At 49.3% G+C, this 14,083-nt stretch overlaps 1 long non-coding RNA gene across 1 annotated transcript; it reads left to right on the top strand.

Moving 5' to 3' along the window:
• The first annotated feature begins 7,825 nt into the window (after nt 1-7,825).
• Nucleotides 7,826-11,481, top strand: LOC140710959 (uncharacterized). Its single transcript, XR_012092127.1, has 3 exons — nt 7,826-10,374; nt 10,463-10,518; nt 10,695-11,481. It is a non-coding gene; the product is annotated as an uncharacterized lncRNA (long non-coding RNA).
• Nucleotides 11,482-14,083: the final 2,602 nt, after the last annotated feature.

Genomic DNA, 14,083 nt, shown 5'->3' with positions numbered 1-14,083 from the left:
TCCCAAGCTCGTGGCTTCGTCCTTGTGTCTAACTCACAAGCAGACAGATGGAAAGGGAAGTTGTATTCAGCCAACAGCTTGATGTTATTCTCAAGGCTCAAATCAACTAGGTATTTGGAGACTTCTGTGCAAATTGGCATTTTTGGTTTTTAAACATGGTGTCTTATTTGTACTTGAAATGGGTAACTGGTTCTCTGGGAAAAAATATAGGCATAAAGCTGGTTCTTTTAAAAAAAAAAAAAAAAAAAAAGGAGTGGGTGTGAGAGAGTGGCTTAGAAATTACACCAGTAATGGTTGGGCCTGGTGGCTTACGCCTGTAACTCCAGCACTTTGAGAGGAGGAGGCAGGTGGATCCCCTGAGGTTAGGAGTTCCAGACCAGCCTGGTCAACATGGTGAAACCCCGTCTGTACTGAAAATATGAAAATTAGCCGGGCATGGTGACAGGCACCTTGTAATCCCAGCTACTTGGGAGGTTGAGGCAGGAGAATCACATGTATCCGGGAGGCAGAGGTTGCAGTGAGCCGAGATCGCGCCACTGCACTGCATCCTGGGAGACAGAGCAGAAATTCCATCTCAAAATAGAGGGGGGGGAAAAAAACACCGCAGTAATGGAAACCTGGTTGCGTCATTTGTGATGGAGGTGGCGGATTATTTCCTTTTTAGTGACAGGATGAATTGGATATGTTTGCAGTATTGATCTTGACAAGGGAAATGGTGAGAACCAAACGTGGCGCCCAGCTTGGGCCTTGCCATTGGCAGAAGACCGTGGCAGGCAACAGACTGGCGACTCGGAGACCGAGGGGAGAATTCTCACGCTGTGACGCTGGTGCAGTGTGTGCTTCTGGACTCCTGCTGGAGGGAGCTGCCCCTTTTCCTTGCGGGCTTTGGTGCAGTGGAGACCTTAGGACCTGCCCCTACTGGCACACCTGTGGGTGTGGCGAGCAGTGCCAGGGCTGAGGCACAGGTGCTGAGCCCGGAATGTGGGACGGCAGAGGCTGCACACGCCGGCAGGCGTCTGCTCCAGCAGCCGGGGGTTTCTGCAAGGGGGCGGGGGTTGGTTTTCCTCCTTGAATTTGGGTGGGGAGGGTGTCCTGGGGTGCTATGTCTGCACTTGTGTTGCTCTGAGGTCAAGTTGTGGCCCCGAGTCCCTGTCCCTCTGCCAAAGTGAGGGTTTGCCCATTTTTAGGTGAGATTTCCCTTGGGTCCAGGTCTCTAGGAGTGGGGTGCACTCCAAGGGAGCGTGAGCACGGTGGACGCGCGTGGGCCTCTTCCTCTCCCCTCAGCGACTGGGCTGTGTGTGAAGAGCTGCCCAGCGGAATCAACCTCCTGCCTGGTGTTTCATTCACCACAAATCATTCTCACTGTGCACTCCTGAGTCAAATGTAATCCAGGAATGGAATGTGCTGTTGCTGGATGCCGCACACAGCATCAGGAGCTTAGTTGGGGATTATATGATCTTACCCCACACCTTAAAAGTAAAGACTATGGTTGTCAAACCTCTGAGGCCAAGCCAAGCCATCGCATCCCCTGTGACTTGCACGTATATACGCCCAGATGGCCTGAAGTAACTGAAGAATCACTAAAGTGCAAATGCCCTGCCTGGACTTAACTGATAACATTCTACCAGAAATAAGTGAAAATGGCCGGTCCTTGCCTTAAGCGATGATTTTGTTTGTGTGTGAAATTCCTTTTCCTGGCTCATCCTGGCTCAAAAAGCTCCCCCACTGAGCACCTTGTGACCCCCACTGCTGCCCGACAGAGAACAAGCCCCCTTTGACTGTAATATTCCTTTACCTATCCAAATCCTATAAGACGGCCCCACACTTACCTCCCTTCGCTGACTCTTTGGACTCAGCCCACCTGCACCCAGATGAAATAAACAGACATGTTGCGCTCACAAAGCCTGTTTGGTGGTCTCTTCACACTGGCGTGCATGACAATAGTTAAGGGGATACTGAAGTCTTTGGCAGCTCCAAGAGCTTTTTCAGTTTGTGTCAGGACATTTTAGGCAGAAGGAAAAGCTTGCTAAGAGAATCTTACAGAAATGTATAGTGCAGTGCCATTAACTCGTGGAATAAATGTGTAACTTTCCATGGCGGACCTCTGGAAAGAGATGCACTTTGAGTGCACCCTGGCCTGCTCGCTACAAGAATCGGCCGTGTCACCCCGCTTTCCGTGGGTCTGCAGGTGTGCGTGGTCCATTGCCCTGCACTGTGGCCATGGGAGGGAAGATGATCTGGAATACTGGCGACAGTTATCGGTGTGTTGATATGTGCTGCTTTCTACAGGGGAGAACATTTCTGTTTAATAAACGTCTCATCACGATGATGACTGCAAGATATTTGAGTCTCATTCAATAGTGCTTCTGGGTTCCTTCTGTTTTTAATCTGCTTTCTAGCACTAGGCAAGTGAAGACATGGAAAGTAAAAACCCATCGAACTTGTAGAGACATGGTGTTGTGTAGGAGCAGACTGTAGCCTCTGGCTCTGTTTAAAGATTGTAGTAAACCTCTTACCTGGCATGGTCAGGGTGTAAATTATCTTGTTTAATTGAAATGTGTACGAGTCAAAGCTGGCGCCTGCATTGTTGATGAAATACCAGATTTTAAGGGAACATGTCAATGTGCCATAAGATACCAACAAAGTTCCTCACTGAGGTTTGGCGCGGGTTCGGAAGAGCTGGGCCTTAGGTCACCAGGGTCGTCTCTGGGAGCAGATGCTCAGTGTGGGCATTAGTCACTTAGCCTTTCCAGAGCCGAGGAACAGCTCTCTGTGATGGTTTTTGGAACCTGTATTTTGAGTCAGTTTGTCCCACTTGACTCGAAGTTGCTGCGCAATTTCAGACCTTTGCCTCCACCGTGCGCTCGTTTTCTTGTCCCCTGATAACTGCCTTGGTTGCCCTGGCCTGACATTTGAGCCTCGTCATTCAAGGACACAGGCTCCGCGGTGGGGCCAAGGCCGCGACTCCGGCTTGCACAGTTCCTTGCCTCTCACCATGGCTTACCACATCACTCCCGGGATCTCCCGTTTAGAGGAAGAGTGTCTCTTTCCTGCAGGCCCTGTGTGGTGTGGAAACCACCCCTACCTACCTTTCTCCTGTTTGAACTGTACCGTGAAGCTATTTCTGTTCTAGTCAACCGTCAGAATTTAAGGAACAGTGATTTATGTAACTTATCACACGCTTCTCAGCAGTTCTTTATGAATTTCATTCTGCTGTGAAATTATTGCAGTTTTCATGGCTATGCTGGTCTCACGTTGTGGCCCTTGAAATGAATTCCCTTCCCCATTGTGTGTTAAGGTTGTGCCCGGGAGCTGTTGAGGCCTCACCTCTGCTTAGGGCAGTGGCTTTGCTCTCCTGACAACAGGAAAAATCTTATTTAGAGCATTTCTAATGTGGTTTTTGCTTCCCGACAGAATTCCTTTTTTCACAGAGACAGCCACTAAAGTCACCAATTATGCTCAGGATGGACACACGAGTCAGCTGACAGAGTGGAGTCCAGAACAGATCCAAAGACGCAAAAGCAGTTCAGTGGAATTTGAGTCTTTTCAACAAATGGTGCTGGAATTATGGGACAGCCATATGCAAAAGAGTGAAAACAGGGAGAAATTCCTGTATGAAAATTAAGGTGGACCATAGCCCTGAATGTAAAATACCAAACTACAAAAGAAAGGGAAATTGTGGAGACCGAGGGTGAGAGCTCTTAGCCACACCGTGATCCATAATCAAGGAAGAAAACAAGTAGGTAAGACTCATCAAAATTAAACTTCTAATATAAAAGACACCCCTAGGGAATTGAAGAGACACATTTTTGATAGACGAGAAGAAGATTTCTGTGAACCATGCAGCCGGCAAAGGACTCATATCCAGAATGCACAGGACTCCCACGGCTCATGACAGAGAACAAACCACCTGACTTAAAAGCGGAAGAGACATGAACAGATGCTTCGCTGAGAAGGACGGAGGATGGCCCAAAAGCATCTGAAATGACTTTCAGCGTGACTGGTTGCACCGAGATGTGCACTGAAGCCGCAGTGAATGTGTTCACACCCCTGTGGAGCGCCTGACTAAGGTCTTCGACAGCCCCAGGTGCTGGTGAGGACAGGCAGCCGGGACTCCTGTGCGATGCTGGGGTTCAGCACGGTGCAGACAGCTTGGCGGTTTCTTACAAAACTGAACTCACACAAACGTGGGGCCCGGTGACCCCAATCCTGGGTATTTACCCTAGAGAAACAGAATCTGATGTTTAAGAAGAACTGTGCCCAGATGTTAATAGCGCTGTCTATAGTTGCCCAAAACAGGTTACAAAGTGCCACAGCCATACGTGGAATAATATATACCCAGCAGCCCCGAGGCCTGGCTGTTGATCACAGGACACCCCGGGTGCACCTCCAAGCACGATGCCCAGGAAATCGTGATTTTGCGAGTGTTTTGCGACAACACTCGCAAAAGACAGACCCGGGGGATGGGAGAACACAGAGAGGGTGGTTGCTGGGAATGGAAGGGTATGCTTATGAGGCCCCGTGAGTGGGTTTGGGGCTGTTGGACTGTTCTGCTTGTGTGATGATGATTATGGGAATATTTGTGCCGAAATTCACAGAACTGAACACTGTCCACTTTACAGTAATTTTTAAAAGGTGGTAATATGCTTATTGTCGGTACTGTTTTTAATGGAAGATGGAGTTTGCAGATGATTTGTCAGGGCAAGCCTGTCTCAAGAGTTTGTAGACGATTCGTTAGGGGCCTGTCTCAGGGCCCTTGAGTTGGGTTGGGTTGGGTTGTTTGGAAAAGCCTTCCCTGTTGCGGGCAGTAGTATGGGGCATGGAAAGGATATTGCCAAGGAAACACGTAGAATCCTTTGAGGAAACGTGTATTTCTAACCGCTATAAGATAGAATTGGAAATTGTAATGGTTTTGTTTTCTAGAGTCTTGGTGGAATAGGGAAGACAGTGTAATAAAAACTAATTTTGAAATGAAGAATTTTAAAGATTTTCAATAGCAATAGCTCTAGGAAGTCACCCTGGAAATGTTTTTAAAGATGTTCAATAGCAGTAGCTCTAGGAAGAGTCACCGTGGAGTTGCTTCTTAAGCATTGGTTTCCTGGCTGTATCTTCCGACTTTCATTTTTAAGTTTTGCTGTGAGTTGAGGATGTGTGGGAATAGCCATCCCCAGGTGTTGGGTAGGAGTGGCCCTGCAGGGGTGTGCATGTGCCCCGAGGCCTGAGGCACTGTTTCAACCTAGCTTGCAACATGGGTACCCTTGTCAGTGGCCTGGAGTAAGAGTACCAGCCTGGCAGGCTGGGGGAGCCCCGGGGTGGTCTGGGCACTGTCCTCCCTGCCTGCAGGATGGCAGCTGGAGGAGCTTGAAGGCTGCCTGCCTCGTGGCTGTCAGCGCAGCAGCCCCTCCTGGCCCTGGAGCAATCTTTGGGCCCATGAGTCTCTGCGCCGGGACTTGCCTCCTGGGACCTCCGCCACTGTCCTGAGGGCCCTGGTGCCACTTTCCCGGTGGGACCCAAGCCTCAGGCAGCTGCGACCCCAGATTCGGTTGCTTTCCCTGCCGTCTCATTGCAGCACGAGTGCTCACCTCACTCAATGTAGAGCCTCAGGTTCCTTCAGGATCCCCAGAGATGGAATCTCCCAATTTAACAAGATAGTTGGTGACAAGATTTGAGCGGCACTGATTTAACTCAGCTTCCAGAGTTTAAGTTCCCAAGACACAGTCCTGCTCCTTCCCTGGCCTCATCCTGTGTGGCTGGTGTGGATGCGGGGTTTCTGGAGGGTGCGGCTGAGGCAGGTCAGCAGCAGGAGGACGGCTCATTATTGATCACTCAATGCCTTGAGGATAACTAGGATTAATGGCCTTTATAGGGCTGTAGTTTTGGAGTATATATATGTGTGTGTGTGTGTATGTATGTGTATATATGTGTGTGTGTATATATATATATTTAAACGAGGTGGACACGGTTATCACTGCATTTTTCTGACATGAAACTTGGAGAGCAGAGGGTTTAGGAAATTCCTGAAGCCACACTGTCAGCGGGACCCGGGCGGTCTGGTCTTAGACCCTGCACTGTTTGCCCCTCGCCACGCTGTCAGCAGACCCGGGTGGTCTGGCCTTAGAACTCACGCTGGTCGCCCCTCCCTGCCACATTGTGGGGTTTTTCTTGCTTCTGGGCAGCATTTGATAGCTTGTGAAACAAGACCAAGACTTACTATGAGTGGATATGTCATTATCTGAGATCCAGAACGTTTACTGGACCTGGTGTTGCCGATGTCACGTAAGGGAAGGTAAAAACATTTTCATTGTGGTCACTGGGGCTCCTGAAATGGTATTTTTCCCAGTGAAAGTTTACTCCTAAAAATCTTTTAACTCAATACTATGTGAACAGGAAGAAATGTGTTGGGCTCTAGTTAAATGTCTCAGAGCCACAGAAGTAAATGAGGGCACCTTCCGAGCACAGCCTCCCGGAGGAGGCCAAGGACGTTTGTCTGGAGGGTTTGCCGTGAAGCAGGACTTGGGCAGGGCTGGTCTGCCTGGAGAGGCCTCTGCCATGATGTAGGTTAGTTGAAGTAGTTGAGGGGTGGTGGCGTGAGGTCGGTGGTCCCCGAGGAAGCCCCTAGCAAGGCCGGTTTCCGTGGGATGGAAAACTGCCGTTCAGTAGCTTTAATCCTGGCTTCACGGGTCTAACATACAATCTTGCACTTGGATACTTGGATCCCAGCCAGGTCAGATGGCCCTGAAAGGACATTCGGACTGTGACGGCTGCACCCATTCTCAGCATCTGTAGGGTCTCCTATGTATGTGTGTGTTTCCATTTTCTTTCAGCACAATTTCTGCCAGTGAAGTCGTGAGAAATAGAAGGAAAGGTGGAATGAAGATGTGATTGAGGAAAGTGTGGTGTGGTCTTCGACCTTATTTTGCCTTGGTTGGTGCTCAAGAACTCCACCTGACCTCAGAGCTGAGCGTTTCTGCCAGGAGGTCCTGCCTTTTATCCTGCCTGGAGGCCTGTTGAGACACTCCAAGAAGCTTCATTAACAAATTGCCTTTTCCTTTTACAGCAGTTGGATATATTTGCAGTAAAACAAAGGAATAACCCCCCAATATGGTGATGAAATGCATTTAAGTATAGATAACATTCAGTCGTGAAGGGCCTGGGATTTTAATCATCTTTGGGTCATGTAACAAGTGGTGTTGGTGATTAAAATCTCCTGACAGCTTTGTTCTGCCACGTTTCTCAGTTTTGAATGATGATCTTCCTGGTTGTACCTTGGAGGGGCATTTGTGTCAGTAGAGAGCAGAGTGGTGGTTCCCAGAGGCTGGGAAAGGACAGAGGTGAGGCCCCTGAAGGACACTGGTCTTCCTGGTTTAGGGATTTGGGGCTCAACCACCTTCCTGGGTCCGTGTAAATTATACCCAGGATCATTTTCACTCGCCCCACTTTAGTTGAGCATTGGAGCTTCAGGATATGTGTGCCCACGTCACCTAGGCCGTGATCCTGGAGTTGGGTGAGACTGATTCCCAGGTTTATAGAATTACCCTGGGATTATTGAAAACAGAAGCACTTGAGGCATTCATAATGCTATTTCCTGCACATAATTTATGTTCAGTTCTTCAGAAACATTTATCTGAGGAAGCATCTATAACTTTTATTTTCTGCCACTCAGTGCTAGAAAGAATTGTGCAACACTCAAGTGAGTGGCATTATTCCTCTCCCTCCACCATGCAAGCAAGATTAAAGGTACCTCTGGCTCCCCTCAATCTTCTCATCTGCAGGGTGCCTGGCGTGGCAGTGTGCTGCCTTCCGTCTTCTTTTTGGGGATAATTAGTTGTGTTTATGTGTACTGCTCAGCTCAGCGCAGTTGTGTGGGTGAGGAGCTTGGATGCTAGGTGACCCTCCCAGGCCTGCCTCCCACCTCCCTAGGCCTTGTTCTAAACTGACAGATAAACAGTGTGTTTTGGAAGAGGACAGCAGCAGGGCAGGAGAGAGTTTGTTCAGACTTTCTCCTTGCACTGACGTTTGAGCCTTCATCCAGCTTGGGCACTTCTACAGAGCTGCGTTTGTGTGTTGCAAACCATTCCCTCCCAGTAACCGTGCTTTCAGAGGTTTGGAAATGTGACTTAACTCATCTTCAATTTAAAGCGTACTATTAAATTTTAGTGTTGAAACTGATGTATTTTATGGCCTTTATTTGATTTCTCTTGATTTTTTTTTCCCCCATATGAGACATGGCATCTTAAGGGAGACAGCCTGGTGTTGGCCGCCTTTCCTAAGGATGGAAGTGAATTCTGAAAGCCCTTTATGTAGGCAGCGAAATAATCAGGGAACCGTTATTATAGCTATGCCTGTCCATGTAAAGCGAGCACGACTCAGAAGCAGAAAAAAGTGCAGCCCGGGGGCAAGGTGAGCCCTAATGCTGCCTGTGCCTCACCTCCCTGCCATGAGGAACGGAAGTGCAAGCGCAGGTGGTTGAGTTAGCCTCCAAGCCCAGCCTGCGTCCCCCTCACATCCCTCTGCATCTGCAGGGGCACAGGCCGTGCTGCCACCCCTCGCTCAGTGCCAGGGCTGATGCGTCAGGAACAGCGGGTAGTGTCCGCCCCTTGCTCGGTGCCAGGGATGATCTGTCAGGATCCCTCGTGCTCATCTGGTCCTCATGTCTTCATCACCAGCCTCCTGCTGGTAACGGGCTTGTTATTACCTTGGTATGGGTAATAACATACCCATACCAACGTATGTAATAACATACCCATACCAATGTATGTAATAACATACCCATACCAGGGTGTTGTGGGGCAGTGCTCAGTCCTCCGAGGGAATTGGCCCTTAGGCGATTCATATTCAACAGGATCGGGAAATGGGTTCTTGTTCCATGTCCTGGATCCCAGGAAGCCCTTGCCCTGGACCCTGTAATTCCCAGGGTCTTCCTGAGAAACACTGGTGCCACTGGAACACAGCCCGACCCCCTCCAGTTTCTCCGCTTTGTAACTGCACTTGTGTTTAGCAGGTCTTCCAGGACTTAGACGCTGCTTGGTGTGAGCCAGGTTTTGTGTGGAAAGAGGACAGATCCGAGCAGGCAACCAACCAGCCCAGAACCATCTTTTACGCTTCCAGATTCTGTGTCCAAAAACTCACCCGTGGACATTGAGGGTGATGCATTTCTGCCCCAAGACATCTGTGGACTCAGCTGGAGGGATCGAAAGGATGTGGAGCCTCTTCACTCTGGCCTGGGCTTGGACCTGCTGTGCAGCCTCTCAGTGGCACCAGGGCCCCCTTGTGTCACAGTGGCCTTGGGTTGGTGGCACTGCCCCAGGATGTCCCAGGCTTCATGATAGTAGGGCCTGCTTGTGCCATGGCAGCCTCGGGATGGTGGCACTGCCCCAGGGTGTCCCAGGTTCCAAGGCTAGTGTTCCGTCCAGCGAAGGGAAGTTGTACTGTAAGGTCTAGTCTCGGAAGGTGCCTGGGGTCCTATCCTTCAGAGCGGTCCTGCACTCACCACAAATCAAGCCAGGGGAGGCCCTGCCAGAATTTGCAGCTGTGTTTCAGGTTGTTCCACAAGGCCTCTTTTATTTTGGGCTAGTCAGGTATATAATTCTTATTCTCTGGTTTTTTTAAGACAGGCAAAAAAAAAAAAAAACAAAAAAAAAAAACAAACCTTTTTGTTGCCCAGGCAGTGGTGTGAGCAAATCTTACTACAGCCTCAACCTCCCAGGCTCAAGCGATCCACCTGCCTCAGTCTCCTGAGTAGCCAGGACCCACAGGCACATGTTCCACGAGTCCTCATGCCTGACTTATTTTTGTATTTTTTGTAGAGATGGAGTTTTACAATGTTGCCCAGGCTGGACTCAAACTCCTGGACTTAAGTAGTCCAGCTGCCTCAGCCTCCCAAAGTACTGAGATCACAGGCATGAGCCACCGTGCCTGGCCAAGTGTGTTTCTAATTTCAAAATTAAGAGGACCCAGAGTCAGTTAATTACGTCTCTACTGGAATATGCTGCTTATAGTACATTAGGAAAAATCATCCAGAACTTGGAAAAGGGGCTGGTCAGACACAGCCTTTCGAGGTTGTCTGATGAACCCCTGGGGTCTTTAACCATCTGGAGGGATGTACCAAGTCAGACTCACTATTGTCGACCAACTGAAGCCCAGGTTTCATGAGGTTATGTGTTAACTTGTAGTACTTTGTCTGGCAGAGATGCGAGTGACTTCTGCTCAGTGAGAGGCTCATCTCAGGGACTTCATGGCCTGAGGGACGGCAGCCTGTTTGAGCTGATCGAGCTATCTCGCGCTACCCTTATTTTCTGAAACGCCTATGAGTTTCACACTTTAAAGACGAGTTCTCACACGGTCTTTGAAGCGGCTTCATGCCCGCGCTCCTTGGTAATGATTGAATGCTTTTTTTGACCCCTTGTCCCCTTTCTTTCGGGTGTTCCAGTCTCAGTTCTCATGATGTGTTCTGCTTCTGCAGGAATTTCTGAAGCTGCTGAGTGTAGAAAGCACTGAGGAGGCTGTGCTCCCACCCCTGTGAGTCTTCCAGGCATGATCCTCTCCCCTTGGCGAGGCAGTGTCCATGACACACCGAGGAGGCTGTGCTCCTGTCCCCCAGTGAGCTTTCCAGGTGTCCTCGTCTCCCCTCCAGGGGGACAGGAGGAACCTTTCAAACCCTTCTTAAACTTGTTTTCATGTCTTTGTTTTAACAGATTTCTTTGCATCTTCTCCCTTATCCAGAAGTGAGGGTGAACGCTGAGTTATTCACGGGAGTCAAGAAACCACACGCAGCCCAAAGTGACGTTTGTTTCCCTGAAATGATTTGTGTGTGTTCACCTTAAAATGCAATTCAGTAAAACAGGTGTGTTTTGAGGAATGACTTTAAATTACTCAGGTAAAAATGTGACAGTTAAATTTCATCATCTGTGCGGGTGTCCACAACCCCCTTCTGTGATTGCTTGTGAGTTTGTGACTTGTGGTTATATTTGAAGAAATAAAATCTGTTGCTGAGGACTTTAGAGGGTGTGCTGGGATTGTGTAGGGTGGACATCGGGGGCTTCAGTGTGTGGCTTCCTTGAAGAGGTTCAAATTAAGGCTGAGAGTCCCTACTCCAAAATGCTCCGAAACCTGAAACATTCCGAGCTTCCTCATGACACTCGAAGGAAATGCTCTTCGGAGCACTTTGGATTTCAGGCTGGGGATGGTCAACTGGAAAGTGAAATATTGCAAGACCCTTCTGGCCCCAGGAGCTTGGATAAGGTCATGGAGGGGGCCTGTGCCAGGTGTCCCTGGAGTGTTAGGCAGCCTGGGCTCGCTGAACTGGTTTTTGTAGGAGCCACAGAAGGGAGAGAGGGTCAAAGTGGCCACGCCTGGCTCCTCAGAAGGCTGGACCAGAAGGAGATGGGCGCAGAGGGCAGCAGTTGAGTCCCCAGCGTCTGGGGCCCCTGTCCCTGGTGGAGTTGAGAGCCTCCTCTAGTTGTGGCCTCTCCCCTGTCAGCAGCCACTGAGGCCTGAAGGGAGAGGGGGCTGAGGAGAGGAGGAAGGATAGGCGTACTTTTGGAGAGGGCCAGCATCTGCCTGTGCTAGCCTCGTGTGTTACTCCTCCATCCAGAGTGCACGGCCATGCCTCGTGGTGTAGCGGTTCCCGGGATGCACAGCGCTTTTGTCTGCAGTAACGGCTTTGTCTCCAACCCTTGGAGGCAAGTTACCTTTTTCCCCAGTGAAAAGAGGTAGAAAATCTTATAGAAATGCATTTGCTCTAATGTCTATTTTCGGATAAGACATGGTCGCTTAGGCCAAATCTTTGGGAGGTCAAGGCAGGAGGATCACTTGAGGCCAAGGGGTTCAAGACCAGCCTGGACAACATAGCAAGACCCCATCTGTATTACAGAAATGTTAGCTGAGTGTGGTGGTGCCTGCCTGTGGTCCCTGCTACTCTGGAGGCTGAGGTGGGAAGATCACTTAAGGCTACAGTGAACTGCGATTGCTCCACTGTACTCCAATCTTGGCAACAGAGCCAAGACCCAGTCTCAGAAAGAAAAGTAAAAAAAAAAAAAAAAAAAAAAAAATCCAGAAATGTCATTTTCTTTTTAAATCATCCCAAAAGAAAAATCAGTTTTTTCTAAGAATGTAAAGGGAAACTGATACGATTCTTTCCTTGCATTGTTTCTCCTTTTCAAATATTTACAGTAGTCCATCCACATCATCTCTCATCTCATTACAAAGCAGCAGGTGTCTTTGAGGTTAGTGGTGCTTCTCTGTGTCGCACCTTGGAGAACAGCCTGCATGAAACCTCTTACCACCACCGTGCGCATTGTAGTCCCAACTAAAATCCTCTCCAGAGACGCCTGTGCTGCTTATTATAGCAGAACTTTGGTTGTGCTGAAATGTGCATTCAGCTCATGGTTTTAAGTTCATATCTGAGATGATGCTGTATAATTCCTGAAGTATATGGGATCAGTAATGATTGAAGATAATTCTGGCTGATGTCATTTAGAGGATATTTTTCACTTCAAGTTAAAGCTTCCTTCGCCATAGTCATTTTGGGATTCATTTAACTATGTGCTTTATTTCATAGCTCAAATTTTTCATTAGTCATTTTATAACATAGGATTTTGAAAGCAGATTTGGCAAAATATTTCTAACAAAATGTTTGCTTATGACGTCCCAAGGAACAGCACTCAGAATTGCTGGTAACTGTGGTACATTTTAAGGCTGATGATAGAAGTCACTTGAATGGTAAGGGCTGCTTTGTGAGGCAGATGGGGTTTGAACCCCGACCCTCCTGATACACCAGTCCTGACACTGGCCTTCTCTCCTCTCCACTGGGAGATGAGAAGGGTGCTAGCATCCTCCTCACAGGCTGTCCTGAGAGCCCTGGACTAAGGGCTTGTGTTCCTCTTGCAGGTGGCGCAGATCTGGGGGCTTGACGATATACACACTGCAGGCTGCCAGTGTTGGGGTAATCCAGTGTTATTCATAAAGGGGGGATTTGCTTTGCTCCCCTGCAGACCAGGTGCGGTGCTGCTGTTGTAGCAGATGTGTGGGTCCTCTTGGGTGGTCCTCAGGTGGACAAAGAGTCACTGATTCGGATTCCCAGTGTTAGATGTGAGGGGACCATGGACCTCATGTGTTCAGAGGGGAGGAGTAAAAAGTTTTGCTTGTAATTCCAGGACTGTCTATTCCAGGAATGCCAAACCACTGGCTTTCACCTGACGCTGTCGTAGGTGACACGGTATGGAAATGAGGACTCATGTTGCCCATACCTGAGCCCAGTACCCATCTCCCTCCAGGGCCGTGGCCGAGCCCTCCTCATTTCTTTGGGTTGCCAGCCTGGGGATCTGTAAGCCCAGTGACGTCTCCGGTCTCAGCCTCCCTCCCCGTGGGGACAGGAGAGGTGGCTTCAGGAGACTGGTGATGAATGCCTGAATGAAGCTGACTTGTGACTGCAGTTCTGTCTAAGGGCCTCCCCGGGTGTTAGATGTCAGTAAATGACACCTGTGTGTGGATCTCATGTGATGAGAGAAACAGTGGGGGAAACCAAAGCTTGTGGAGTCTGCAGGTGCTGGACTTGGGGATGTGTGCACCTGTGTACTTGGTGAGGGGTGTGATGTCTGGAATGAGTATGCAGGTGTGTCACGTTTGTGCGTGTGTGGTGAGTGTATTTAGCAGGTGTGGCTGCAGTGAGCATGTTCATGTGTGTTGTATGTATTTCAGGGTGTGTGTGGAGTTTGTACACGCATCATATTTGGTGAGTGTATTTGAGGGTGTGTATGGAGTGCATACATTTGCGTGTATAGTATTGGGTGAAGGGGTGGCCTGTGTGGAGTAAGCATGCACACGTGTGTGCTGTGTGTGGGGTTTCTACCTGCTCCTCCCCTGAGCCTGCTCCTGGGCCCTGCTGTCCTGGCAGCTTTACAGTTTGGTGCGTCTTTGATTCCGGAAGATTCTGGAACTAAATTCTGAAGCTGTGATCATAAACTTGCAGCCCTGGAGGACGCTGGCTCGTGGAGTCGGCACGAGAGTCTCTGTGCTGGCCTCTCCCTGGGCTGGGCTCTGTCCACAGAAGAGCATGTCTGATGATTGAGCTGTGCGGGTCTGT

This window comes from Chlorocebus sabaeus, unplaced genomic scaffold, assembly GCF_047675955.1.
Source record: "Chlorocebus sabaeus isolate Y175 unplaced genomic scaffold, mChlSab1.0.hap1 unalloc_scaffold_109, whole genome shotgun sequence".
In the NCBI taxonomy this organism is placed as follows: Eukaryota; Metazoa; Chordata; class Mammalia; order Primates; family Cercopithecidae; genus Chlorocebus; species Chlorocebus sabaeus.
The sequence above is the reverse complement of the archived record's forward strand: the minus strand, read 5'-3'. Positions and strand labels throughout refer to the sequence as shown.